This window comes from Pseudonaja textilis, chromosome 11 (assembly GCF_049901715.1).
Source record: "Pseudonaja textilis isolate UNSWEBS1 chromosome 11, rPseTex1.2, whole genome shotgun sequence".
Lineage (NCBI taxonomy): Eukaryota > Metazoa > Chordata > Lepidosauria > Squamata > Elapidae > Pseudonaja > Pseudonaja textilis.
In genome coordinates, this window is record NC_142000.1 from 3,817,373 (window position 1) to 3,843,832 (window position 26,460).

A 26,460-nucleotide genomic window follows, 5' to 3' on the forward strand; every position below is an offset into this window, starting at 1 on the left:
GCTGGGACTAAACCTGTCCCGGCAGTGGTGGGATTCAATTTTTTTTTAACCACCAGTTCTGTGGGCATGGCGTGATGGGTGTGGTGTGGCTTGGTGGGCATGGCAGGGGAAAGTTACTTCAAAATCCCCCTTCCCTCCTCACCCCACTGACCTGCTTTCCAGCTCCGTTCTTCTGTGCAGGGCAACCAAAGGAGACCCAGCCAATCAGTTGGGACTCGATGGGAGGCAGAGAAGAGATGGGGTTGGCGGGGCCAGTCAGAGGTGGGATTGGCCGGTTCTCTGAACTACTCAAAATTTCTACTGCCGGTTCTGTAGAACCGGTCAGAATCAGCTGAATACCACTGCTGTGTCCCTGCCTGTTCTTAGAAGCCCCCATATTTCAGCAAAGCTCCCACTAACAAAATTCAGTTTGGTGGTCAGGAAAGTAAGCTTCATTTAGGCACGAAAAACCAATTTCCTGATTGTGAGAGCAATTAATCAATGGAATAGCTTGCCTCCCGGAGTTGTGGCTGCTCCATCATTGGAGGCTTTCACAAAAAGTTTGGGCAGCCATTTTGGACAGGATAGTATAAGGATGCCTGCCTTGGGGTTAGACTACAAGACCTCCAGGGTCCCTTCTAGCGCTTGGATTCTATGACCTGCCCCTCCGCCTTTCCTCTTTTCCTCTGGGGCCAGTCCCTAGAAGCAACAGAGCAATTTTCTTTTGGCAGTTTACCTAAGAAATGTTGGTGTAAGAGAAGACCACAAATGACCTTCCTCCTTTGTCTCTTGAGTAAAATACAAAACAAAACAAAACACCCACGAAATAAAGGCAGTGTCAGTCTGTGGGTGTCATACATGCTCCAAAAGGGCAACAGTCCTCATTCATTTAGCTAGGCCTGGGGAGCAGTGGTTAGAATGCAGTAGGCAGTGTTAGGTGAATTTTGTTGTATATATACTGTGTATAGCAATAGCAATCGCACTTAGACTTATATACCGCTTCACAGTGCTTTTACAGCCCTCTCTAAATGGTTTACAGAATCAGCCTCTTGCCCCCAACAACCTGGCTCCTCCTTTTACCCACCTCGGAAGGACGGAAGGCTGAGTCAAGGATTGAACCTCTGGCAGTGAGCAGAGTTAGCCTGCAATACTGCATTCTTAACCACTATGCCGCCACAGCTCTTAGATAGATATAGAGTTGGATGGATGGATAGAAATAGATAGGTAGGTAGGTTGGTGGATAGATAGATAGATAGATAGATAGATAGATAGATAGATAGATAGATAGATAGCAATAGCACTTAAACTTATATACCGCTTTATAGTGCTTTCCAGTCCGCTCTAAGTGGTTTACAGAGTCAGCCTCTAGAGGGCGATAAAAGACCACCCAATGCAAATTGGCTACCTAAAACTGTCTTTAATTGGGTGCATTCAAAGAATAAACCTATTTTAATTTAGACTACGGGTGTCACTGGATGGAATTGGAAGCAGGTTTGAGAGAATTAAGGTGCTAAATTAGGAAGAAAAAAAAAACCTTGCTCCAGAATTGAAAACAGTTTCCCCCAGTTGCTGACTCTATTTCCTAACTGAGAAAAAAAAGAGAAGAAATGTGATATTTGGCAATAGGGAAACTGTCCTCTATTATGCAAAGGAAATGCTCCTGCAGTCTCTAGTACAGTTAGTTTTCGGTTTATGACCACAAGAGAGCCCATGTCTAATGCTAAGTGAGGGAGTGGTTAAGAGACTCCAGCCACCATTTTACGACCCTTCTTGCCCCAGTTGTTAAGTGAATCACTGCAGTTATTAAGCGAGTTACACAGATGTTAAGTGAATCTGGCTTCCCTATGGATTTTGCTTCTCAGAAGGGCACAAAAGGGACCCCTGGACACTGCAATCGTCGTAAGTATGAGTCAGTGGCCAAGTGTCTGAATTTGGATCACAAGAACATGAGGATGATGCAAAGGTCATAAGTATGAAAAATTGTCATGTCAATTTTTTCAGTGCCATTGTAGAATAGAATGGAATGGAATAAAATAGAGAATAGAATAGAATAGAATAGAATAGATAGAATAGAATAGAATAGAATAGAATAGAATAGAATAGAATAGAATAGAATGGAGATGGATGGGATGGGATGGGATGGGATGGGATGGGATGGGAGGGGATGGGATGGGAGGGATGAAGCATAGGATAGAATAGAATAGAATAGAATAATGGAATGAAGAATAGAATAGAATATTGGGATGAAGAATAGAATAGAATAGAATAGAATAGAATAGAATAGAATAGAATAGAATAGAATAGAATAGAATAGAATAGAATAGAATAGAATAGAATAGAATAGAAAATAGAATAGAATAGAAAATAGAATAGAATAATGGAATGAAGAATAGAATAGAAAATAGAATAGAATAGAATAGAATATTGGGATGAAGAATAGAATAGAACAGAATAGGAAAGAATAGAATAGAATGCAGAATGAAATACAGAATGGAATGCAGAATAGAATAGAATAGGATAGGATAGGATAGGATAGGATAGGATGGGATGAAGAATAGAATATAATAGAAAATAGAATAGAATAGAATAATGGAATGAAGAATATAATAGAAAATAGAATAGAATATTGGGATGAAGAATAGAACAGAATAGGAAAGAATAGAATGCAGAATGGAATACAGAATGGAATGCAGAATAGAATAGAATAGAATAGAATAGAATAGAATAGAATAGAATAGAATAAAATAGAATAGAACAGAAAGCAGGAGGAAAAGGAGGAGGAAGAGGAAGAGGGAGGGAGGAAATTAGAACAGAATTAGACAAGACTAGACTAGAATGACCTTGAAGGGACCCTGGAGGTCTTCTAGTCAAGCCCCCTGCTCAAGCAGGAGAACCTCTACTATTTCAGATAAGTGACTGCCTCTCGTCTCTTCTTAAAAACCTTCAGTGATGGAGCATCCACGATTTCTGGAGGCAACTTGTAACTTCAAACAATCACTGAACAAACTGTTGTAAGTCGATGACTACTGGTAATGTATTCAGGCAGGACTGCTCATTTAAGTGGTGCTCACATTGGGCCACAATCAGTTTCCACCCCTGTGGCACCTACAGGGTGAATGTATCCATCCAATCCTCCTTCGGACAGACCACAATTCCTGGCCTGTCAAATTTTCCGTGCATTAATCATGCTGCCAACACCGCAACGTTTTCCTTGAGGTTCTGGACTTCTGCATTCATTCCCATCCCAAACCTCAACGGGGCCGCCTCCGCTTAGCCTGGGAACTCAGCTGATACAAGCAGGGGAATCCCGCAATCGGTTTCACTTCGCTTTTGAAACTGACTAGCCGGGGGGCTGTCGTTACCAAAGTGCTCTTTCCCAGTTAAGGAACTCTGTTGGGGTTCAGTGCTCCCAGCGTTGCATAATTGTTTTTCCCTTAAAAAAAAAAAGTTTAGAGCCATGGGGTGGCACAGTGGTTAGAATGCAGTATTTCAGACTAATTCTGCCCACCGCCAGCTGCCAATAGTTTGGCAGTTCAATCCTGACTGGCTCAAAGTTGACTCCGCCTTCCATTCTTCTGAGGTGGATATAATGGGGACCCAGATTGTTGGGGGCAAGAGGCTGACTCTGAGTGAAGTGGTATATAAGTAAGTGCTATTGCTATTTTCCTTCCTTCCTTCCTTCCTTCCTTCCTTCCTTCCTTCCTTCCTTCCTTTCCTTTCCTTTCCTTTCCTTTCATCCATCCGATGCACACTGCTTAGAATGCCACTGCCAGCAGTTCAATCCTGAACTGCTCAAAGTTGACTCAGCCTTCCATTCTTCCAAGGTGGTAAAATGAGGACCCAGACTGTTCGGGGCAAAAGGCTAACACTGTAAAGTGCTTAGAGAGGGCTAGAAAGCACTGCGAAGTGGTATATAAATCTAAGTGCTATTGCTATTGCCCTCCCTCCCTTCCTTCCATGATGCACAGTGGTTAGAATGCAGTATTGCAGGCTAATTCTGCCCACTGTCAGCAGTTGGATTCTAATGAGCTCCAGGTTGACTCATCCTTCCATCCTTCTGAAGTCGGTAAAACGAGGACCCAAGTTGTTGGGGGCAAGAGGCCGACTCTGTAAACCGCTTAGAGAGGGCTGTAAAACACTGTGAAGAGGTATATAAGTCTAAGTACTATTGCTATTATAATATAAAATAGAAAAAAAATACGATAGAGCCATTTTAAACTGTTTCTTCTTCTTTTTCTGTATCCTCTTCTTATTATTAAGCCAATCAGTTATTTCCAAACTTAAAACAGTTCCCAAAAGTCCCAAAATCCCGTAATCATCAAACAGTCCAGGCAGAGTACAAACTTCTTCTTTTTACAATTTCTCTTCTAGGGGTGAAGTCAAATTAGGGAAAGAAAAAACGTCCTGTCTGTGCTTTAAATCTTTTTTAGAATTAATTTCTATTCTCTTTATCTTCAAGGCATCTCCTCCAGCAAAGTCTTAGAGTAAAATTTTTTTTTCCAAGCCTCTCCCTTCCCACTTATAACAAAGGAGTTTAGGTTTTACCTCCTATCAAAAGGCAGGTTTCCCTTGTCCATTTGTTAATTCCATAAGGGAGCGAGAGTAACTTTCCCTTTTCATCACTTTTCTTCGCGGCTGAAAACATCAATCGGGAACATTGTAGCGTCCAGAAAAAAGCCAATACTTTCCCAGGTGTTGAATATGTCCTTAAGGTCCCAGTTCAACCAAGAAAAAAACTTTTGTTTTAGGACTCCTTCTTCTTCCTCCTGCACATTCTTTATCCAGTTGCCGGCTTCTTTATGGTGGCCATTAAGAAATAAATAGGAGGGAGAAGTGGGGGAAAAGGGAAGGCAAAAGTAGAGGAAAAAAGGAAAAAAAGAAAGAAAAGGCATTGACTTCCAACTCCTTTTGGTGCAGTAAAATAAGATAATAGCACCAAACCTCAACTTTTTATTTTTTACAGAGTAGTATAAAGTAACAATTTCTACAACAACAAACCTATCTATTCAGTAAAACCCAAAATTAAAGTTTCATTTTTTTCCACCTCAAGCACAAAGTCCAATTTCCAAGTAGAAGCAAAAGTAATTTATTTATTTTTCTTTAATTAAAACAGTTAATTTCACCACCTCAGCTGACGGCGTCCATTTTTGCAGCTATTCTTCCAAAAATGGAAATGCCCTGTGCATAAAGTAATCTTGCTGCCATCAACATATATATCACGTCAAAAGGCAGCATAATTGAAACGAATGCCAGGTGAATTGGATAATGTTTTGAGCTTTAAAATATATTTGGGGGAGAAAATCCATGGCAGGGCTGTGGTGCTCTCAGGGTGAGTGCGGGACATGCAGAGATCAGCCGATATCTCTTCCCAGGGGAAAGAAAACGTTGAATGATTCGATGTAAACCGAAAAACAGAATAACAGAGTTGAAAGGGACCTTAGAGGTCTCCTAGTCCAGCCCCCTGCTCGGGCAGGAATCCCTACACAGTCCTCCACTTATAACCGTTCATTTTAATGACCGTTCAGTGTTACAACGGCACTGAAAACATGAGATAGGACCACTTTTCACACTTACGACCATATCAGCAGAAATTTGGGAGCTCAATTGAGGCCAGAAGTTGAGGACTCCCCGTACCATTTCAGCCCAATGGCTGTCCAATCTTTTCTTTAAAACTTCCATAACTTCTGCAAGGAAGTTGTTCCACCGAGGAATTGTTCTTTATTCTATACCAGAGGTCTCCAAACTTGGCAACTTTAAGACTTGTGGACTTCAACTCCCAGAATTCTCCAGCCAGCTCTGCTGGCTGGAGAATTCTGGGAGTTGAAGTCCACAAGTCTTAAAGTTGCCAAGTTTGAGGACCTTGTTCTACACGCCAAGAATAGCTTTGCTTACAACTGCATTTTATCATATATGGTCACCGAGTTCAGAAAAGATGCTTCTGTTCGTGGGCCAATTTTGATTCTTGCCCAAGCCAAAAACGGGAAGGAAGGGAAGAAGAAGAAGAAGAAGAGGAAGGAGGGAAAGAGGTTGCAGAAGGAAAGATTAGCTTCAAACAACGAAGCCACGGCCGAGCGAGGCACGTTTAAGTGTCTGCTGGTTGCAACGGCGTGGAGGGCGCCCATAAACTTTCGGCATCCTCCAGTTCCAAGACGCGCATCTTGAGTGCTCTTTTTTTCCGCCCGCCCCGATCTTCCTCTCCTGTTTGGGCAGCGGGTTGGACTAGATGACCTACAAGGTCCCTTCCAACTTTGTTAATCCTTGAGCCTCACTCACTAGAGTTGGACTAGATGACCTACAAGGTCCCTTCCAACTCTGTTAATCCTTGAGCCTCACTCACTCCCCGCACGTCCCGCGAGCGGAGACCCGGGTTCCACTCGCGGGAAGGGGATGCGAAGGGACCGCCTTTCCCACGCTTCCGAAAACACCCTCGGTGACAGTCCTCACGTGGGCCGCGAAAGAAAAGCCCCGCCTGGATCCGCGCAGGGTTCAAACCTCGCTTGAGCCTCGCTTGAGTTCTTAGCTTGCGCCGGAGAAGAGGAAAAGCGCCGCGGGCCGGCAGAGGAAAAGGCTGCAGGTAAGTGGCTGCGGGACTTCGCGAGAAGATTCCCTGCCTGTCTCACCTGGGCGACCCCAAGACGCGGGTGCACTGGAGGAGGGGGCTTAGCTGAGCCAGAAGAGAGGAGGAGGGAGGCGGCTTCTGCAAATCTCAAACAACCGGTTTGCAATAGGTTGCTTCGGGGGATTCGGTGGGGGGGTCCCTCCAATTCGGGGCCCTCCCTTCGGACCCCACCCTCCCGGACTACAGAATAACACAGTTGGCAGGGACCTTAGAGGTCTTCTAGTCGAGCCTCCTGCTCAAGCAGGAGAACCTATCCCATTTCAGAGTAGTGACTGTCTAGACTCAGGGGTCTCTTCAAACTTGACAGCTTTAAGACTTGTGGGCTTCTCAAGAATAAATCCGAAAAAATGTTGGAAATGTCATCAGACACCTGGCTCATATTACCCTATGTGGTGGACATATGTGGATGCTAAAAAATACTGGACTAAAATCCACACGTGGTTGGAAAAAATGACAAAAAAGCATATAGATTGGAAACCAGAGATATTTTTAATGGGGAATTTTACCTGAAATATATAGTAAAGAACTGAAATACCTGATTGTAAATGTATTATAACAGTGGCTAGGATTGTATTTGCTAAAAACTGGAAAAATGAGAAAATACCATCACAGGAGGAAATTATTAAGAAAATATTGGAATGTGCCGAAATGAGCAGATTGACATTTGAAATTAGAGAACAGGATGATAAACAATTTTATAAAGTTTGGGATCTATTCCATCAATGGTTAGATAATAAAGTATAGTAACGAAATATGTAGACTTTTAGAAAATACTAAATATATAAAGATGTATTCTTTTCTTATTATATCTACAAAATGATTTTAGGATAGATTTGGGATGATAATATGAATTGTCACAAAACAAATTAAGTAAAATATGATTATTTCCTAAAGCATGAATGAATAAAAGTATAGTCAAATGATTGATTAACAATGATACCAATGTATTTAATATTGGATTGAAAATACGAGACCATATACAATGTAATTGTAATTGAAGACTACGAAATGGAAGCGCAAAACAATTTGTAAACCAACTGGCACATTTTATGTACATATATGGAAGATGGCCTGTTTTTTTTTTTTTTTTTGAAAACAATTTTATTCGTTTTTAAAAACAAACCAACAAACAAAACATAAAAACATCCAGCTTTCTTTCATAAATATACAAACAGTGTGTCGGTTGGTTTACCAGTTTTTGTGCATTCATTTCGTAGTCTCAATTACAGTTACATTACATATTAACTCATATTATCAATCAAAAATTATATACCCTAGTATCACTATCAAACAATCATTTGACTATAATTTTATTCATTCATACTTTATGAGATAACTATAATTTACTTAATTTATTTTATAACAAATCATATAATCATACCAAATCTATCCTAAAGACATTATAAATATTATATTATATAAGAAAGAAAAAAAAATCTCTTTATATAGTCATTATTATCTAAAATTCTAAATATTCTATTATTGTATTTTATCATCCAACCATTGATAGAAAAGGTCCCAAATTTTATAAAATTGTTTATCTTCTTGTTCTCTGATTTCAAATGTCAATCTACTCATTTCAGCACATTCCAATATTTTCTTAATAATTTCTTCCTGCAATGGTATTTTCTCATTTTTCCAGTTTTTATCAAATACAATCCTAGCCGCTGTTAATACATTTACAATCAGGTATTTCAAATCTTTGTTATCTATATCAGGTAAAATTCCCAATAAAAAGATCTCTGGTTTCAAATCTATATGTTTCTTTGTCATTTTTTCCAACCACATGCAAATTTTAGTCCAGTATTTTCTAGCGTCCTCACAAGTCCACCACATATGGTAATATGAGGAAGGTATCTGATGACATTTCCATCATTTTTCAGATTTATTCTTGACCATTCTTGCTATTCTTGTCGGGGAAAGTGCCACCTGTAAAACATCTTATACAAATTTTCTTTATAAGCTGTTGACATAGTCATTTTATAATTTTGAGACCACAATTTTTGCCATTTCTCTAAATCAATCCCATACCCAAAATTCTTCCCCCAGGCAATCATGGTTTCTTTGACTTGTTCTTCGTCTAATTTAATTTCCAGTAAATAACCATATAATTTTTTAATCACCTTTTCATCAGTGCCTGTCAAGATCTTATCTAAATCAGTCAATTTATCATAAAATCCCTCTGTTTTAAAATCTTCAACATACCTTGAATGTATTTGCGCATATGAAAACCAATTCATCTTTATACCTTGTTCCTCTAAGTTTTGCATCGATTTAAGTTGGCCTGATGTTTTTATGTTTTGTTTGTTTATGTTTGTTTTAAAAACCAATAAAATTTTATTTTTAAAAAAAAGGGAAAAAAAAGACTTGTGGACTTCAACTCCCAGAATTCCTCCTCCAGTCCTGTTAGCTCAGGGATTCTGTAAGTTGAAGTCCACAAGTTTTAAACTTGCCAAGTTTGGAGTCCCCTAGTCTAGACTCTAGTCTTTAAAAATCTCCAGTGATGGAGCATCCACGATTTCTGGTGGCCAGCTGTTCCACTGGTTAATTGTCCTCCCTGTTAGGAAGTGTCTCCCCAATTCCAGGTTGCTTCTCTCCTTGATTAGTTTCCATCCGTTGTTTCTTGTCCTGCCTTCTGGTGCTTTGAAAAACAGTTTGACCCCTTCTTCTTCGTGGCAGCCCCTGAGATATTGGAACACTGCTATCATGTCACTCCTAGTCCTTATTTTCTCTAAACTGGCCATATCCAGTTCCTGCAACTATGTTTTAGTCTCCAGGCTTTTGATTGTCTTAAGTTGCTCTTCTTTGAACTTTTTCCAAAGTCTCAACATCTTTTTTATAGTATGGTGACTAAAATTGGTTGCTGTATTGCAGGTGTGGTCTTACTAAGGTTTTATTAAGCGGCAGCACTAAGAGTTCAGGTCTTTTAGTCCAACCCCTTGCACAAAACAGGAGACCCTAGACCATTCTGGACAAATGGCTGTCCAATGTCTTCTTAAAAACTTCCAGTGTTGAAGCATTCACAACTTCTGAAGATAAGCTGTTACATTGGTTAATTGTTCTCACTGTTAAGAAATTTCTCCGGAGTTCTAGGTTGGAGCTCATGTTATCAAGCTTCTATCCATTGTTTCTTAACCTGCCTTCTGGTGCTTTGGTAAATAGGCTGACCGTACACCATTTCTGACAGATGGCATCCCAGTCTCTTCTTGAAAGCCTCCAATGATGATGAAGCTCCCACATCTTCTCAAATCAACTTCTGCTCCATGGGTTGATTCTTCTCACTGTCAGAAAATTCCTCCTTATTTCCACGTTGAATCTCTCCTTGTTCAGTTTCCATCCATTATTCCTTGTCTGGCCTTCAGGTGCCTTGGAAAATAGCTTGACCCCTTCCTCCTCTCTGTGGCAGCCCCTCAAATATTGGAAGACTGGTCTCCTGTCTCCCCTGGTCCTTCTCTTCCCTAGACTAGCCAGGCCCAGTTCCTGCAACTATTCATCATATGTTTTAGCCTCCAGTCCCCTAATCATCCTGGTTGCTCTTCTCTGCACTCTTTCTAGAGTCTCAACATCTTTTTTATACTGTGGCAACCAAAACTGGATGCAATATTCCGTTATATAAGGTACAGGCTTGAGCAGGGGGTTGGACTAGAAGACCTCCAAGGTCCCTTCCAACTCTGTTCTTCTGTTCTTCTTGCTACACCACTTGGGTGGCTGGTTCGCATCCGGTGTGTAACAGGGAACATATTTTGAGGGTTTTTTTTTTAAAAAAAGAACCATTCAATTGCTTGTTATTTCTCACCCTGCCGTTTTGCGGAAGGGAGGGCTAATGTGGGAGGAAACAGATGTGCAGTGGAGTGTTAAATTTCGTTCTATTGTTGTTAACCGCTTGTACTAAGCCAGAGGTGTCTGCGGGGAAGAAAATGATGGTAACCACAACTGTGGGACTGAAGCGCCATATAGCAATAGCATAGCACTTAGACTTAGATACCGCTTTATAGTGCTTTCCAGCCCTCTCTAAGGGGTTTACAGAGTCAGCCTGTTGCCCCCAACAATCCGGGTCCTCATTTTACCCACCTCAGAAGGAGGGAAGGCTGAGTCAACCTGGAGCCAGTGAGAATCGAACTCCTGGCTGTGGAAAGAGTCAGACTGCAATATTGCATTCTAACAGGAAGGAAGGAAGGAAGGAAGGAAGGAAGGAAGGAAGGAAGGAAGGAAGGAAGGAAGGAAGGAAGGAAAAAAGCAATAGCACTTAGACTTATATACCGCTTCACAGTGCTTTACAGATCTCTCTAAGCAGTTTACAGAGTCAGCCTCTTGTCCCCCAACAATCTGGGTCCTCATTTTACCTACCTTGGAAGGATGGAAGGCTCAGTCAACCTTGAGCAGGTCAGGATTGAATTCCTGGCAGCTGGCAGCCTGCAATACTGCATTCTTAACCACTATGCCACTATGACTCTTAGATAGATACAGACATAGATTGGCTGGCTGGCTGGATGAAGAGAGAGAGAGAGAGAGAGAGAGAGAGAGAGAGAGAGAGAGAGAGAGAGAGACAGACAGACAGACAGAGATAGCAATAGCACTTAGACTTATATACTGCTTCACAGCCCTCTCTAAATGGTTTACAGAGTCAGCCTATTGCCTCCAACAATCTGGGTCTTCATTTTACTTACCTCAGAAGGATGGAGAGCTAAGTCAACCTTGAGCCTGGTGGGATTTGAACTGCCAAATTGTAGGCAGCCGGCTCCAGCAGAAGTAGCTTGCAGAACTGCACTCTAATCCACTGCGCCACAGAAGCTCCATTTATTATGGGCGTCATGTTAAAAGGGGGTGAACTTCACTCAGATGCTCGGGGCTGCCATTTTGACTTCCTGACACCCCTGCTCCAGGCTGGATACCTCAGCAGTAACTCATCCAGATGTCCCCTGTCCCATTGCTGCCTTATTTAGCATTTTAGCTGCAGGTAGTCCTCAACTTATGACCACAGGATCAGAATTTCCATCGCTAAGCAAGGCAGTTGTTGAGGTACGCCTGATTTTATAACCTTTTTGCCACTGCTGTTAAGCAAATCACTGCAGTTGTTACATGAGTGATGCAGTCGTTAAGTGAATCTAGCTTCTCCCCCCCTTGGATGTGCTTGGCTGGGAAGGTCACAATTGGTGATCACGTGACCCCTGGGGATGCTGCAACTGTCATAAATACATGGTGGATGGCAAGTGCCTGGATTCTGATCATGTAACCATAGAGATGTTGCGATGGTCATAAGTGCGAGGGCTGGTTGTAGAACAGCTGGGCCCAGTGCCTGACACATGGTTGGTAGAGGAGAGGAGAGCAGTGGAAATCTATGGGCTGGTCCTTGGGATGGAAGAGCCACAGTTGCAAATGAAGCCCCACCCTAGCTCTGGGGATAAAAGGCAGGGGGTGGAGATGAATAAATGTGGCAGAAAACTATTAATCTTCTGGCCAGATGGACTTGTTAGCCTGCGATGAGATATAAACTTTTTGCTGGGGCTGCAGGCCCTCCTAATAAAGGAATCTGTCAGGTTTCCGGCAGTTACCCCAATTAAATTATGAGTCTCGAGCCAAACTTCCAAAACTAAACAGAATTTATTTGGGAGTTAATATGTCAGCACTGTCTGGGTGTAGCCAACTCTGAGACACATCATTCTTTGTCACCCTTGACCCTGGTTTTTCCCCTCCCCATGGGTATATCGTAATTCATATTCTCCAATGGGACACATCCATAGCCAAGAGTCATCAATCCTGCTCTCCAGTTATATTTTTTCGCAGCAGAAACTTCAGTCACCTAGTTGCAATATCTGAAAAACTATGTATGGAATGCAGTTTTGATTTCCAAGCTGCTGCACTGCTCTTTCAAACCCCTTTCCCCCCTCCCTTTCTGTTGGCAACTCTGAAAGGCCATAGAAATGTTTTTTGAGTTGACCGAACCATTGATTTAACTTCAGAATGGGTTGACGTGTTTGGAGAGCTGGGTCAGAACAGCATCACTTGAACGTTTGATGAGTGTTCTTTCTATCACCCAAATCCTTAATAAAAGTATTGAACAAAAGAGGCTCCAGGGCTGTTTCTCGCAGCATCTCCACAAGATATACCTCCATTTTGAGGAACGTGCACACCCCTTGAGTCTGATTTTGGGGATAACTGTGTATCCCCTTAATTGTCACCCTTGCACCCCACAATAGGTTGTTAAGCAACTTGTCGCTGTGTTTGTCAAATGCTTTGCTGAAGCCAAGGTATATTATGTTGATAGCATTCCCTCTATCTACCCATTAAAGAAGCTGATGGTTGAACAAACTGAGACAGTAGGTTAGTTTGGCAAATTTGCTCTGGACAAATTCATGCTGATTTCTAGTAATCATATTTTCAAAATTCTTATACAGAATAACAGAAGGGACCTTGGAGGTCTTCTAGTCCAATCCCTTGCTCAAGCAGGAAACCCTATACACGTGATGATGAACCTATGGCACGCGCGCCACAGGTGGCACACAGAGCCATTTGTGCCAGCATGCGAGTCGCAGGAAAACTTACCTCACTGAGCATGCGTGTGCTTCACAGCTGATTTTTCAGCTGGTTAGAGGCCTTTTTCGGCCTCCCAGAGGCTTGAAAAAAGCCTACACAGGCTTTGCAGGCCGAATAATAGGCCTGTTTCGTCACTTCCTGTAATACCGGAAGTGACGAAACGAGCCTATTATTCAGCCTGCAGAGCCTGCAGAATCTTTTTTCAAGACTCTGGGAGGCTGAAAAAGGCCTCAAATCAGCTATGAGGTGCAGTACAGGTAAGGGGGCGGGGATTGAGTGCACATGCGCAGGGGACATGGAGAGGTGCATGCATTGCCTTCTGGGTGTTGGTGCACAAGCGCATGCATGTGCACAATTTTTGGCACAGGAGCCCAAAAAGGTTAGCCACCATTGCCCTATACCATTCCAGACCAGTGGCTGTCCAGTCTCTTCTTAAAAGCTTCCAGTGATGGAGCATCTACAACTTCTGAAGGCAAGTCGATCCACTGGTTAATTGTTCTCAGTGTCAGGAAATTTCTCCTTAGTTCTAGATTGCTTCTCTCCTTGGTTAGTTTCCATCTGTTGTTTCTTGTCCTGCCTTCTGGTGCTTTGGAAAATGGGTTGACCTTCTTTGTTGACTGCCCCTCATTCCACTGAGTTCTTTATGCCTGCTCTGGAATCTTCCTAGATATTGAAGTCAGACTGACTGGCCTCTTGTTTTCTAAATCTCCCTTTCCTTCCTTTCCTTGACATTTCCTGGGTTCTCCAGGATTTCTCAAAGATACAAGGTCTTAACAAGATCATCATTCATTTCTTTAAGAACCTTGGGATGCAGTCCATCTGATACAGGAGATTAAACTTGTTTTCATCAAGGCCTAGGCTGCCCTTAAGTTTTCCAATGAAAAGGTGTTCTTCATTTAAAAGGATGGAACAGATAAAGATTCAGAAGATGGTTATTGTTGGGTATATGAATACTCCAACTGGTTTGGGTGAATGAATATATAAACCTAGGTTTAAGTGTTTTGTAGCTTTAAGCACAAGAAACTACAATGTCATTGTGGGTGCGGTTGCAGGCAGCAATAAAGGTAGGAAGGGAAACGAAATAGACCCCGGCTTCTGGATGCACCTGGTTCTGTTCCTGGTCTGCTGCCTGCTGTTTTGGAACGTCTGTCTGCTTACTCTTGGAGGCTACTGTGCCAGATACCATTTCACCTGAACACAAGGACTGTTAACTTGGTGAGCTGAGGATTCAGCGTTGTCTTTGAGAGAAAGGTATCGGAAGGAAAAGATTTACAAGCAGCTAAAAGACATTGTATTTACTGTAAATGGACTAGGTAACTGGATGGATATACTGGATATTGACATATGGACTGAATGACACTTCTTAATCTCTGTGTGAATTAAATAACTTTTTTAAAACCACAAACAGTGTTTTTGTCTCCAGTGTGTGTATACTCTTGGGCCCAACCTCTCTCTCACTTGGCTGCCTGGCTTGACTGCTGCTGCACACTCTGCTTGGGGGTTTGTCCCCAAACACTAACATTGGTTATGGGCCCAGCCCATTGGTAGTGAGCACAGTCTAACTAACCAGGTTTTAGCAGTTAGAGTTGGGGTGAGTTGCACATTACTGTAAGTACAAACTGTTTGTTGAATAGTTATTTATCTGAAGAGCAATGGCACAAGTAAATTTGCCAAGTCTGTCCATGATATCCAGACTAGATGGAACAAACTATGTTTCATGGTCAATGAAATGTAGTTTACTGCTACGAAGAGAAGGTTTGTGGGACATAATTACAAACCTACCAGATGTATCTAATTTAGATCCTAATGTAGAAGAGGATGCTAAAAAGATACAAGACTATGAACGAAAGAATGAGCAGGCTTTGTGCATCATAGGACTGACTCTCTCAGACCAGCAACTGATTCATATTCGTGGAGAGGAGATTGCTGCAGACTGCTGGGAGAATCTTAGGAAGATTTATGTTCGAGACAATGTAGGAGCTCATATCAATCTTACACGGAAGCTGTTTAGAACACATCTTGAGAAGAATGGAGACATGTTAACTCATTTAAACTGTATGAAAAGCATTTTTCAAGAATTGCAAGAAAAAGAGCTTATCTTTAATGAGTTGCAACAAGTATACATCATACTGTCTTCATTGGATCGAAGCTATGATGATTTTGTGACTGCATTAGAGGTATTGCCAAAAGACAGTTTATCAGTAACTGAGATAACCGGCAGGCTATTAGAAGAAGCCAGAAGAAGGTTTGAACGTGACCAGCTGAGGGAAGATAAACCTAATAAAGAAGAGAAATTATCTTCAAAGCATGAAAGAAACCAACTGTGTAAAGTAAAGCACCCGGAAGAAGAGAATTTATCTTCGACGGCATACACAATTAAAAAGTGTTTTAATTGTGGAGGCAGAGGACATTTGGCAAGATTCTGCAGAAAAGTAAAAAGCCAGAATGTTAGGAAGCCAAAGAAATCCTTTGAGCTAGCCACGTTTAGCAACTGTGATGTGAAGAGTGATTTATGGGTGGTGGACAGTGGTGCATCCCACTGCATCACGAGAGATAAGACAAAGTTTATAAAAATGTCTACAAGCTCACAACGTATATCACTCGCAAATGGCTGGCACCTCAAGGCCAAGGGTGAAGGTATTGCTTATTGTCCATATTTAAACCAGAATATAAAAATGTTGTATGTACCACAGTTAAAGATGAACTTACTTTCTGTAAGAGTATTAGATAAACTAGGTTATGTAGTTACATTTAAGAATAATAAGTGCATACTGGAAAGAGATGGCAAAAAGGTAACTGCAGCTTTAAATGGAACATTGTATGTCTTACATGACAGTAAGAAAGGGGAGGCACAGACTGTATTTAATAATATCAAGCCTCATAATGAATGTATCCATTTATTGCATAGGCGTTTGGGGCATATAAATTTTAAAATGCTAAAGCGTACAGTAGAGTTATCTGAAGGAATAAGGTTAAAACCCTGTGATAAGTATTTGCGTTGTAATGTCTGCTGTGAAGATAAGAGTAAAATATTGCCTGCAAATAGGCTAAATGGTTTCAAAACTAAAGAACCTTTAGAAGTAGTATTTGCAGACATTATAGGTCCAAAGAAACCCAGTATGGGGGTGCTCGATATATACTGAGCATTATGGATCATTACTCTAGATATGGGTTTTGCTACCTAATGAAAAGCAAAACTGAAACATATCAACATTTCTTCAACTGGTTAAAGTTTGCTGAAAGAAAAACCAAATGGCAACTAATAACCTTGGTGACAGATGGTGGTGCGGAGTTTGTTAACAGCAAATTCCAGAATAGATTAAAGGTAGCTGGAATAGAGCATAAGAAATCTGCACCATACAGACCACAAACACAACGCATTTATAGAGAGAAGAGGCCAAACACTACAGGCAATGGTTAGAACAATGATAACTGATTCTGGGTTACCTGATTTTTGTGGGGGAGGCCACAATGTGTGCTAATCACATATTGAACAACGTTGTTAACTCAACTACTGGTGAAATACCATTCACCATGTGGCATGGCAGGAAGCCTGATCTGAGTTACCTGCACACATTTGGTGCACCAGCATGGGTTCATATCCCTACACAACTCAGGTGTAAAGGGCAACACAGAGCTAAACAATTTTTCTTCGTTGGTTACCAAGCTAACCATAGGGCATATAGATTTTGGGAGAAAGGCACATCTAAGGTGTTATGTAGTGCTAATGCCCAATTTCTAGAGCACGTAGGATGGGATAAGTTACAGCAGGATAGCAATAAAGAAGTGATTATTGAATCCTATAGAAATCCCATTAAGTATCCCTGTAACTTTAAAAATAAAGTAAAGCAAGAAGTACAGGAAGAATTAGAGCCCCTAGAGGAAGAAATAGCTGAAGATGAGGAACAGGTAGTAACTCAACCAAGCCCTGTAATTCCCAGAAGAACTACACGTATATCTAGACCGCCTGATAGATACCAGGCTAACACAGTGTGCCAGGTAAATAGAGTTCCATCTACTGTGGAGGAGATAAAAAAGTATCCTTATAAAGAGAAGGAAGATTGGTATGCAGCTATCAATAAAGAATTGAAATCCTTGAAGGATATGAAGGTGTATGAAAATGTGAGATTACCTAGTGATATAAAACCCATTGGCTGCAAATGGATTTTTAAGATAAAAACTGACAAGGATGGAAACATAATCCATAAGGCAAGATTAGTAGCCCAAGGTTTTAGACAAAGTGCAAATGATTATGATGAGGTATTTGCACCTAGTCTTAAAGCAGCAACATTAAGGGCAGCTTTAGTGTGGGCAGCAAGCAAGAAATATATAGTTAACCATTTAGATGTGGAAACTGCTTACTTGCACGCTCCACTAAGACATACTGTATATATGAAAAAGCCTAGTGGATTGAAAGGTGAAAATAATAATGATTGTTGGTTGTTAAAGAAGAGCCTCTATGGTCTTAAACAATCAGGCTATGAATGGAACCAGTATATTGTGAAGGAACTGAACAATATAGGGTTTAAAGCTGGTTTAGCCGACCCATGTCTGTTTAAAAGGGAGACAAATGGGAAAATATCATTATTATTATTATTCACTGATGATATTGCCTTGATTACTGAGACTAATGATGAAGCAAATAAAATAATAGCATCATTAGGTAAGAAAATAAAAATCAAGCAATTAGGGGAGATAAAGAGATATCTAGGTTTAAATATACTGAAAACACAGAAAGGTTTTAAGATATCTCAGGAAGATAAGATATCTAAATTGCTAATAGATTATAAGATGGAACTTTGTAAGCCTGCAAAGACTCCAATGAGTCAGGATATTTGCAAAATGGATACACAAAGTCCCAAGTGTGATAAGAAACTATATCAATCTTTGATTGGTAGCTTATCATATATTAGCAATTGGTCACGGCCAGATATTGCTTTTAGTATTAATCAGCTGGCATGACATAATAATGATCCGCTTCAATGTCATTGGAATGCATTGAAGAGAATCTTAAGATATCTTAAAGGAACATTACACTATGCACTGTATTTAGAACCAAAAGGTGATCTCATATTGAGTGCTTATGCAGATGCTAGCTTTGCATCAGAAAGAGACACAAGAAAGTCGACTTCAGGAACAGCCATAATGCTGGGTAATACATTAATAGGTTGGAAGTCAATTAGACAACAGCATATAAGTTTGTCTACAATGGAGGCAGAATTCTCCTGTTTATCTTTATTGTGTACTGAGTTAATTATGTACAAACAAATGTTGAAGGATATGGGTATAACGGTAAATTACCCTATAGTTGTACATGAGGATAATCAGGCAGCAATTCAAATGGCCACTAATATTGCAGTTAAAACGAGAAGTAAACATACAGATTTGAGGTATCTTAATGTAAGACAGTCTGTAAAGAGTAAATTGATACAGCTGGAGTACTGCATGTCGGAGGACAATATAGCTGATCATTTTACTAAAGCCCAAGGTGCCATTAAGCATTTAGAGAGTTGTGAAAAATATGGGTTTAGAATGTAAAGGTTATATATTTATGTCACCCAAAAGGGGAGAATGTTGGGTATATGAATACTCCAACTGGTTTGGGTGAATGAATATATAAACCTAGGTTTAAGTGTTTTGTAGCTTTAAGCACAAGAAACTGCAATGTCATTGTGGGTGCGGTTGCAGGCAGCAATAAAGGTAGGAAGGGAAACGAAATAGACCCCGGCTTCTGGATGCACCTGGTTCTGTTCCTGGTCTGCTGCCTGCTGTTTTGGAACGTCTGTCTGCTTACTCTTGGAGGCTACTGTGCCAGATACCATTTCACCTGAACACAAGGACTGTTAACTTGGTGAGCTGAGGATTCAGCGTTGTCTTTGAGAGAAAGGTATCGGAAGGAAAAGATTTACAAGCAGCTAAAAGACATTGTATTTACTGTAAATGGACTAGGTAACTGGATGGATATACTGGATATTGACATATGGACTGAATGACACTTCTTAATCTCTGTGTGAATTAAATAACTTTTTTAAAACCACAAACAGTGTTTTTGTCTCCAGTGTGTGTATACTCTTGGGCCCAACCTCTCTCTCACTTGGCTGCCTGGCTTGACTGCTGCTGCACACTCTGCTTGGGGGTTTGTCCCCAAACACTAACATTGGTTATGGGCCCAGCCCATTGGTAGTGAGCACAGTCTAACTAACCAGGTTTTAGCAGTTAGAGTTGGGGTGAGTTGCACATTACTGTAAGTACAAACTGTTTGTTGAATAGTTATTTATCTGAAGAGCAATGGCACAAGTAAATTTGCCAAGTCTGTCCATGATATCCAGACTAGATGGAACAAACTATGTTTCATGGTCAATGAAATGTAGTTTACTGCTCTGAAAGAGAAGGTTTGTGGGACATAATTACAAACCTACCAGATGTATCTAATTTAGATCCTAATGTAGAAGAGGATGCTAAAAAGATACAAGACTATGAACGAAAGAATGAGCAGGCTTTGTGCATCATAGGACTGACTCTCTCAGACCAGCAACTGATTCATATTCGTGGAGAGGAGATTGCTGCAGACTGCTGGGAGAATCTTAGGAAGATTTATGTTCGAGACAATGTAGGAGCTCATATCAATCTTACACGGAAGCTGTTTAGAACACATCTTGAGAAGAATGGAGACATGTTAACTCATTTAAACTGTATGAAAAGCATTTTTCAAGAATTGCAAGAAAAAGAGCTTATCTTTAATGAGTTGCAACAAGTATACATCATACTGTCTTCATTGGATCGAAGCTATGATGATTTTGTGACTGCATTAGAGGTATTGCCAAAAGACAGTTTATCAGTAACTGAGATAACCGGCAGGCTATTAGAAGAAGCCAGAAGAAGGTTTGAACGTGACCAGCTGAGGAAGATAAACCTAATAAAGAAGAGAAATTATCTTCAAAGCATGAAAGAAACCAACTGTGTAAAGTAAAGCACCCGGAAGAAGAGAATTTATCTTCGACGGCATACACAATTAAAAGTGTTTTAATTGTGGAGGCAGAGGACATTTGGCAAGATTCTGCAGAAAAGTAAAAGCCAGAATGTTAGGAAGCCAAAGAAATCCTTTGAGCTAGCCACGTTTAGCAACTGTGATGTGAAGAGTGATTTATGGGTGGTGGACAGTGGTGCATCCCACTGCATCACGAGAGATAAGACAAAGTTTATAAAAATGTCTACAAGCTCACAACGTATATCACTCGCAAATGGCTGGCACCTCAAGGCCAAGGGTGAAGGTATTGCTTATTGTCCATATTTAAACCAGAATATAAAAATGTTGTATGTACCACAGTTAAAGATGAACTTACTTTCTGTAAGAGTATTAGATAAACTAGGTTATGTAGTTACATTTAAGAATAATAAGTGCATACTGGAAAGAGATGGCAAAAAGGTAACTGCAGCTTTAAATGGAACATTGTATGTCTTACATGACAGTAAGAAAGGGGAGGCACAGACTGTATTTAATAATATCAAGCCTCATAATGAATGTATCCATTTATTGCATAGGCGTTTGGGGCATATAAATTTTAAAATGCTAAAACGTACAGTAGAGTTATCTGAAGGAATAAGGTTAAAACCCTGTGATAAGTATTTGCGTTGTAATGTCTGCTGTGAAGATAAGAGTAAAATATTGCCTGCAAATAGGCTAAATGGTTTCAAAACTAAAGAACCTTTAGAAGTAGTATTTGCAGACATTATAGGTCCAAAGAAACCCAGTATGGGGGGTGCTCGATATATACTGAGCATTATGGATCATTACTCTAGATATGGGTTTTGCTACCTAATGAAAAGCAAAACTGAAACATATCAACATTTCTTCAACTGGTTAAAGTTTGCTGAAAGAAAAACCAAATGGCAACTAATAACCTTGGTGACAGATGGTGGTGCGGAGTTTGTTAACAGCAAATTCCAGAATAGATTAAAGGTAGCTGGAATAGAGCATAAGAAATCTGCACCATACAGACCACAACACAACGCATTTATAGAGAGAAGAGGCCAAACACTACAGGCAATGGTTAGAACAATGATAACTGATTCTGGGTTACCTGATTTTTTGTGGGGGGAGGCCACAATGTGTGCTAATCACATATTGAACAACGTTGTTAACTCAACTACTGGTGAAATACCATTCACCATGTGGCATGGCAGGAAGCCTGATCTGAGTTACCTGCACACATTTGGTGCACCAGCATGGGTTCATATCCCTACACAACTCAGGTGTAAAGGGCAACACAGAGCTAAACAATTTTTCTTCGTTGGTTACCAAGCTAACCATAGGGCATATAGATTTTGGGAGAAAGGCACATCTAAGGTGTTATGTAGTGCTAATGCCCAATTTCTAGAGCACGTAGGATGGGATAAGTTACAGCAGGATAGCAATAAAGAAGTGATTATTGAATCCTATAGAAATCCCATTAAGTATCCCTGTAACTTTAAAAATAAAGTAAAGCAAGAAGTACAGGAAGAATTAGAGCCCCTAGAGGAAGAAATAGCTGAAGATGAGGAACAGGTAGTAACTCAACCAAGCCCTGTAATTCCCAGAAGAACTACACGTATATCTAGACCGCCTGATAGATACCAGGCTAACACAGTGTGCCAGGTAAATAGAGTTCCATCTACTGTGGAGGAGATAAAAAAGTATCCTTATAAAGAGAAGGAAGATTGGTATGCAGCTATCAATAAAGAATTGAAATCCTTGAAGGATATGAAGGTGTATGAAAATGTGAGATTACCTAGTGATATAAAACCCATTGGCTGCAAATGGATTTTTAAGATAAAAACTGACAAGGATGGAAACATAATCCATAAGGCAAGATTAGTAGCCCAAGGTTTTAGACAAAGTGCAAATGATTATGATGAGGTATTTGCACCTAGTCTTAAAGCAGCAACATTAAGGGCAGCTTTAGTGTGGGCAGCAAGCAAGAAATATATAGTTAACCATTTAGATGTGGAAACTGCTTGCTTGCACGCTCCACTAAGACATACTGTATATATGAAAAAAGCCTAGTGGATTGAAAGGTGAAAATAATAATGATTGTTGGTTGTTAAAGAAGAGCCTCTATGGTCTTAAACAATCAGGCTATGAATGGAACCAGTATATTGTGAAGGAACTGAACAATATAGGGTTTAAAGCTGGTTTAGCCGACCCATGTCTGTTTAAAAGGGAGACAAATGGGAAAATATCATTATTATTATTATTCACTGATGATATTGCCTTGATTACTGAGACTAATGATGAAGCAAATAAAATAATAGCATCATTAGGTAAGAAAATAAAAATCAAGCAATTAGGGAGATAAAGAGATATCTAGGTTTAAATATACTGAAAACACAGAAAGGTTTTAAGATATCTCAGGAAGATAAGATATCTAAATTGCTAATAGATTATAAGATGGAACTTTGTAAGCCTGCAAAGACTCCAATGAGTCAGGATATTTGCAAAATGGATACACAAAGTCCCAAGTGTGATAAGAAACTATATCAATCTTTGATTGGTAGCTTATCATATATTAGCAATTGGTCACGGCCAGATATTGCTTTTAGTATTAATCAGCTGGCATGACATAATAATGATCCGCTTCAATGTCATTGGAATGCATTGAAGAGAATCTTAAGATATCTTAAAGGAACATTACACTATGCACTGTATTTAGAACCAAAAGGTGATCTCATATTGAGTGCTTATGCAGATGCTAGCTTTGCATCAGAAAGAGACACAAGAAAGTCGACTTCAGGAACAGCCATAATGCTGGGTAATACATTAATAGGTTGGAAGTCAATTAGACAACAGCATATAAGTTTGTCTACAATGGAGGCAGAATTCTCCTGTTTATCTTTATTGTGTACTGAGTTAATTATGTACAAACAAATGTTGAAGGATATGGGTATAACGGTAAATTACTCTATAGTTGTACATGAGGATAATCAGGCAGCAATTCAAATGGCCACTAATATTGCAGTTAAAACGAGAAGTAAACATACAGATTTGAGGTATCTTAATGTAAGACAATCTGTAAATAGTAAATTGATACAGCTAGAGTACTGTATGTCGGAGGACAATATAGCTGATCATTTTACTAAAGCCCAAGGTGCCATTAAGCATTTAGAGAGTTGTGAAAAATATGGGTTTAGAATGTAAAGGTTATATATTTATGTCACCCAAAAGGGGAGAATGTTGGGTATATGAATAATCCAACTGGTTTGGGTTGAATAAATATATGAACCTAGGTTTAAGTGTTTTGTAGCTTTAAGCACAAGAAACTGCAATGTCATTGTGGGTGCGGTTGCAGGCAGCAATATAGGTAGGAGGGAAACGTAATAGACCCCGGCTTCTGGATGCACCTGGTTCTGTTCCTGGTTTGCTGCCTGCTGTTTTGGAACGTTTGTCTGCTTACTCTTGGAGGCTACTGTGCCAGATACCATTTCACCTGAACACAAGGACTGTTTGCTTGGTGAGCTGAGGATTCAGCGTTGTCTTTGAGAGAAAGGTATCGGAAGGAAAAGATTTACAAGCAGCTAAAAGACATTGTATTTACTGTAAATGGACTAGGTAACTGGATGGATATACTGGATATTGACATATGGACTGAATGACACTTCTTAATCTCTGTGTGAATTAAATAACTTTTTTAAAACCACGAACAGTGTTTTTGTCTCCAGTATGTGTATACTCTTGGGCCCAACCTCTCTCTCACTTGGCTGCCTGGCTTGACTGCTGCTGCACACTCTGCTTGGGGGTTTGTCCCCAAACACTAACAGTTATGTTAGTCCTGCATCCCCTCCAGATCACAGGAAGACTGTTGGGAAGCCAGTAAACAAGTCTGTATATACACCAATGTAAACACCAATTTATTAGTTCTAAATTTAAAATAGTTCAGTTACTGCCATTCTTGTAAATCCTTCTTTTTTTCCTTAACTAATCTTACCCAACAGAAATCATGCTTGCTGGAAAAGGAATTTCTTTTGATGTAGGCAGCTGCCAAAGAGTCTGGCAATTGCCTGGTTTTCTTTTAAGGATGCTTTGAAGATGCTTTGCAGAAAAAAAAAAACTAACAACCTGCCTTCCATCAAGGACCTGTATACTGCACGAGTCAAAAAGGGGGCTTTGAAAATATCTACAGACCCCTCACATCCTGGACATAAACTGTTTTAACTCCTACCCTCAAAACCAGAACAACTAGACACAAGGACAGTCCCCCCACTCCATGCCATCACTCTGCTAAACAAATAATTCCCTCAGCACTGTCCAACTATTTACTAAGTCTGCATTACTATTACTATTAATCTTCTCATCACTCCTTATCGCCCATTCCCCTCCCACTTGTGACTGAATGACTGTAACTTTGTCACTTGTATCCTTACGATTTATATGGACTGTTTCCTAGTATGATTTGATTGCTTATTGTACCCTGTGATTCTTATTAAGCGTTGTACCTGATGATTCTCGACTCTTGACAAATGTATCTTTTCTTTTATGTACACTGAGAGCATTTGCACTAAAGACAAATTCCTTGTGTGTCCAATCACACTTGGCCAATAAAGAACTTCTATTCTATTCTATTCTATTCTATTCTATTCTATTCTATTCTATTCTATTCCATTCCATTCCATTCCATTCCATTCCATTCCATTCCATTCCATTCTAAAGCAGGGGTCTCCAACCTTGGCAACTTTAAGACTTATGGACTTCTAGAATTCCTCAGCCAGCTTTGCTGAGAGGAGTTGAAGTCCACAGGTCTTAAAGTGTCTAAGGTTGGAGACCCCTGCTTTAAAGGATGCCCTATTTGAACAATTGTGCTGTTAGCTGGAGGAGTGACAATGTAATTCTGATAGAAGACTGCAAAGTTAAGTTTCTGTGGCTATTGATTAAAAAAAAAACGGTCCTTTTCTCTCTCTCAACCCAACGCACCTCACAGGGTTGTTGTGGGGAAGATAGGAGGAGGAAGCACTATTGTCTGTGTTCGTTGCCTTGAGTTATTGTAAAAAGAAAGAAAGAAAGAATGAATGAATGAATGAAGTAGATTCTGGGTGCCCTGTGCAGAGAGTTGGATTTGATAGTCTCAAGGACCCTAGTCAATTTGTGAGACACTGAACATCAGGCAGCAAAGCAAAGACAGACAGAGAACATCAGAGAGGAACCAGCGGGTTGCAAAGAAACTGTGGGAGGAGAAGGAACAGGGAACGCAAGAGGAACTGAAAAAACTGAAGGAGTTCAGACAGACTGAATATAGAAACTAGCAACTCCAGCGAAGTTCACAAAAAAAAGATGAGTGAAAGTTCAGGAATGAGAAACATAAAAGAGACCCCGGTGGGGGAAGGGAATAGAGAGAGAAAAAAGTAAAAAAAAAATGGAATCCCACCACTATTGTAGATGTTTCACTACCCACTAGGTAACGTCATCAGTGTAGCAACCAATAGAAGGGAATCTCTATAGCTTAGGGTTGAACTGTGGGGTTTTCGATGCTCTCTGAGCCTAGGGGTTTTCTTGCAGACAATTCAATACTGAACTAAGTCATGTCTTCAGAAGACATGACCTAATTGGGTAATGAAATGTCTGCAAGAAAACAGCCAAGCTCAGAAAGCACCAAAGACCTCACAGAAACAAGAAGAATGAACTTGCTGAACCAAGACTTAACTTTGCATAAATGTTTGCTATTTATTACTTCCTGGGTTTATATTTTGCTTCAGTCTCTGACAACTGAGTGACGTACATATCCTCAAATTAGGTCAAACCAAAATCAAAGTACATCTAGTTATATATACTTCAAGAAAGTCGGTTACATTAGGCAAATGCTCCAAAGTAAACAAGATGAAAATGTGCCAGCTTGGTGGTTCTCTAAGACAATTTAAGATTTGTGTTTTAAGGACACTGGCTCACTTTCCAATATTTGAGGGGCTGCCCCAGAGAGGAGGAAGGTGTCAACCTATTTTCCAAGGCACCTGAAGGCCAGACAAGGAATAATGGATGGAAACTGATCAAGGAGAGATTCAGCCTGGAAATAAAGGAGGAGTGAGAGCAATCAACCGATAGAACAGGAGTTGCCTTTGGAAGTTGTGGGAGTTTCATCACTGGAGGATTTCAAGAAGAGATTGGATGGCTATCTGTCAGAAATGGTGTAGAGTCTCCTGCTTTGGGGGGGGGGGGTTGGACTAGATGACCTACAAGGTCCCTTCCAACTCTGTTAACATTCTGTTAAGCTTTTCCTTCTGCTTTGCTTAAATATTTATCAGTAATACAAATATCTCAGTTAACATGCCTGCCATCTCTTTTCAACGTGTTTACTTCTGAAATC

At 40.3% G+C, this 26,460-nt stretch overlaps 1 protein-coding gene across 1 annotated transcript in view; it reads left to right on the plus strand.

Moving 5' to 3' along the window:
- The first annotated feature begins 6,004 nt into the window (after window positions 1-6,004).
- Window positions 6,005-26,460, plus strand: part of LOC113445282 (adhesion G protein-coupled receptor G1-like) — a 45,304-nt gene continuing 24,848 nt past the window's right edge. Inside the window, exon 1 of the mRNA XM_087940443.1 lies at window positions 6,005-6,553. The gene's annotated coding sequence lies outside the window, so the exon portion shown is untranslated. The remainder of the gene's footprint in view (window positions 6,554-26,460) is intronic.